Below are 3,272 nucleotides of genomic sequence, written 5' to 3' on the forward strand. Positions count from 1 at the left end.
AAAAAGATTTATTTATTTATACATACAAAACTGGGGTATAGGCCAGAGGTGCAGGGGCAGTGAGAGGATTCACCAGAGACAGAGTGGGGAGTAGAACAAACAGGCAGTTGGATGAAGTACATTGCTCAGGGGACCAGCAGGCAGGTCAAGAGAGGTCTGCCATGCCATGTGGATCACCTCTGGGGCCAGGGATCAAACTAACACTGAAGCAGCTGCGGCCAGCTTGCAGTGCTGCGACCTTACCCACTGAGCCACCAGGGAGGGCTTGTTGAAGATTTTTAAAGTGACTTGACTTACTTTCAAAGATCTAAATGAAAGCATAATTGTAGTGCTCAGTGTAAAGGTGTCTTTACTAAGACTACATTTTGATGCAGTTTCCTTTCACAATAATTAATTTTTGAAGTGTATGGCCCCTGATGTGAAAAATTTGCACTACAGTGATATCATTTAAGAATCAATTTATCTCAGAAAACTGACAGCATAATGGTGATAACATCATTAACTTTGAAAAGAAGGACTTATAATTAGCCAAACGGACAAGGACAAAGGTCACCATGTGAAGGTCATCGTCAATATTCTGATCTAATTTCTAAAGGACAAACTACTTCATCTAACACTGTGTGTCTAAGTGGTCACAAAATAATCATTGTAAATTAGTCTAAACTAAATCACCTTGTCCAACTGTAGAGTTCTTTTGTGCTTTGGTAGGTGACAAAGAAAGAGAAATTGAATTACTCTTGCTGATGTCCATTTAGTACCTGTTGCATAAACATAAATAGCTAATAAATTAGTATTGTATTAATCTTAGCCAAAATGGAGAATGCGGTTGGTTAGTCCCTTCTCAAATGTACCTTTTTCTCACTAAGGATAGGTTTGCTAATTTTTTAACCCTGTTGTAACCCTGTTGTTCTGCATAGTTTTCCCACTTGAACAAGTTAAACCTATCTCCAGTTATATAATAGCATCTCTTCAAATAACTAATTTTAATTGTGCACAATCCTTCTTGTAAATTTGAGTTTGTTTACAACATATTCATATAGAATATTACAATTTATTTGTGAAAATGAGAACATTTGGCTTGTGTGTTGTCTTTTCTAAAATGAACCAGGCATAAATTATGCCTCTAACTTTTTAAAAAGTAGTTTTTATGGCAATAAATATGATAGAATATAATGAGATTCTTGAAAAGTGACTGACAGTAGAGTGGATTTATCTCTAGCAATAAAATAGAAAAATTAAGTTACATTTTCCCAATTTTGAAAAACAGGCTCCCTACCTTTATTTCCAGTACAATTTTATGTTCAAGTTTTCATAAGAGTCCAAATACCCAAATTATCTTAGTTTAAGAGAATTTCCTATAATACACCTTGATTGGAGATATGTCACTATACCACAAAAATATATCTATGTGTTAACTGATTTTAATTCTCCAGGTTTTATTTTAGAGTTTTGCAATGGTTCCTTCTAAAGAAACGCAAAGTCCCAATACTTTGAGATGAAAATATTGTCTCTTAATTGCTACACTTGATGATAACAGAAGTTAGTCTAAGATTACTATACTTCATCAAGTAAGTGACATCTTGATGAGAAAGAAGGAATATGAAATAAATCAATAAAAATGAGTTTGAAATAAAAAGTAACAAAGTTATTCACCTGAACAATCTCCCTTTGTATATTTTCATTTAATATTAAAATATGCCATTGAAAATGAATGCTGTTTCAGGAATACAAATTTTTGCCTTCAATGTAAAATTAAAATTATAGAGTTTAAGTAGCTGTTACTTAGTTTGATAAGTTCTTTATATCATGTGTCTTATGATTTTCAAAGACCTCTCATATCCTTGTCAGAGAATTAATATTATCTAAGGAAATGATTTCAGTTACAACTATATTCTCAGATTTTCTTAGTTCCATACCATGTGACGTAGGACTTTAATATGAAGTCCAATAAAAGATAATCTCTCTTATAAAAGATTTTCATACTTTAATCATCTGACTTAATGACTTTATTCTGATGAAGAGACAATGAAGCTAACCATTTTAGAAATTATTTTATACATTTATTCATAAACTAAATGGTATGTCAGTGGTTTCATTATTAACATAGATTTATATAAATTAGTTATGCATTTTCTAAATGAAAATTTAGAATTAAGAGGGTAGAGCAAGGTATGTTTATCTACCAAGACCATTCCTGACTTTCATTTGCTTATACAAATTTGCTCTACAGTGACCTCTAATTCTTATCTCAGCTGCAAATACTAGGTTTTGTCTGCTTTCTCAGGTCTGGAATTACTGGTGCTAATAATAGCTGGCATTTATTTAGCTCTGTATATAAATGATCTCCTTTAATCCTATGATGTAGGTACTATTTTATCCTTATATAAACATAACGAAATGGGAAAAAACAGAAAAGGTAAATAATTTACCTAAGGTCAGCTAACATATAGCAGATTTAGGATTTGAAACCATGCAGTCTACTTAGATGAGGCTTGCAGTACATTTTATTCCCTTGCTTAAGACAGGTGTCCTGCGTTTGCTTGGTCTGAAATTCTGCTTCTGCTTAGCTGAGTAAACCTTGCATTGGCCATTACCCCATCTGCCTCTACTTAACCACTTAAGTCTCATCTACTATATGTGGACATGATGATGCAGATGTTCTGCTGCTGAAATATTTGTGTATAGTTTGTCACTACACCTGTTTGCATATTTTTTCCTCCAAGTCTCTCTCTCTACTCCAACTTCCTTCTGTATTTGCTAAACTCCTTCAAGATTATTAAAGGCCTGACGACTTCACCAATAATATGACTTGCAATACTGAGTCATAACAGGAGTTAAAACAAAACCCAAAATACTTAATTAAAACTCAACAAATATTAGTATCATACTAAATACAGGATCGTAGAAATGATTGAATAGAAATTCCAAAATTATGAATCTTACTATTTCCTGTGTCATCTAGAGAAAATGGACATCTGCGATATGTTAGGAATAAAAAGATAAAATTTGGTTTTGGTTCTACTGAATTTGAGCCTAAGGAGAAATTATATGACAGATACCTTGGTTTTACTATGTGCACATATTTATTTCACCATTATATGTAATGGCTTTTTTTTTTTAACTTTATAAATATCCCATAGTGAGATATAGTAGGAGCTCAGTAATTTATTTTAAGAGGTATATAATAGGCATTCAATAAGTTCATTGCATGGGTTGAGATCTCATTTTGCCAGCTTCTAAGCCAATTTATTTCCAATTGAATATGCTACATT

This window comes from Condylura cristata, unplaced genomic scaffold (genome assembly GCF_000260355.1).
Source record: "Condylura cristata isolate star-nosed mole 26May11 unplaced genomic scaffold, ConCri1.0 scaffold00004, whole genome shotgun sequence".
NCBI lineage: Eukaryota > Metazoa > Chordata > Mammalia > Eulipotyphla > Talpidae > Condylura > Condylura cristata.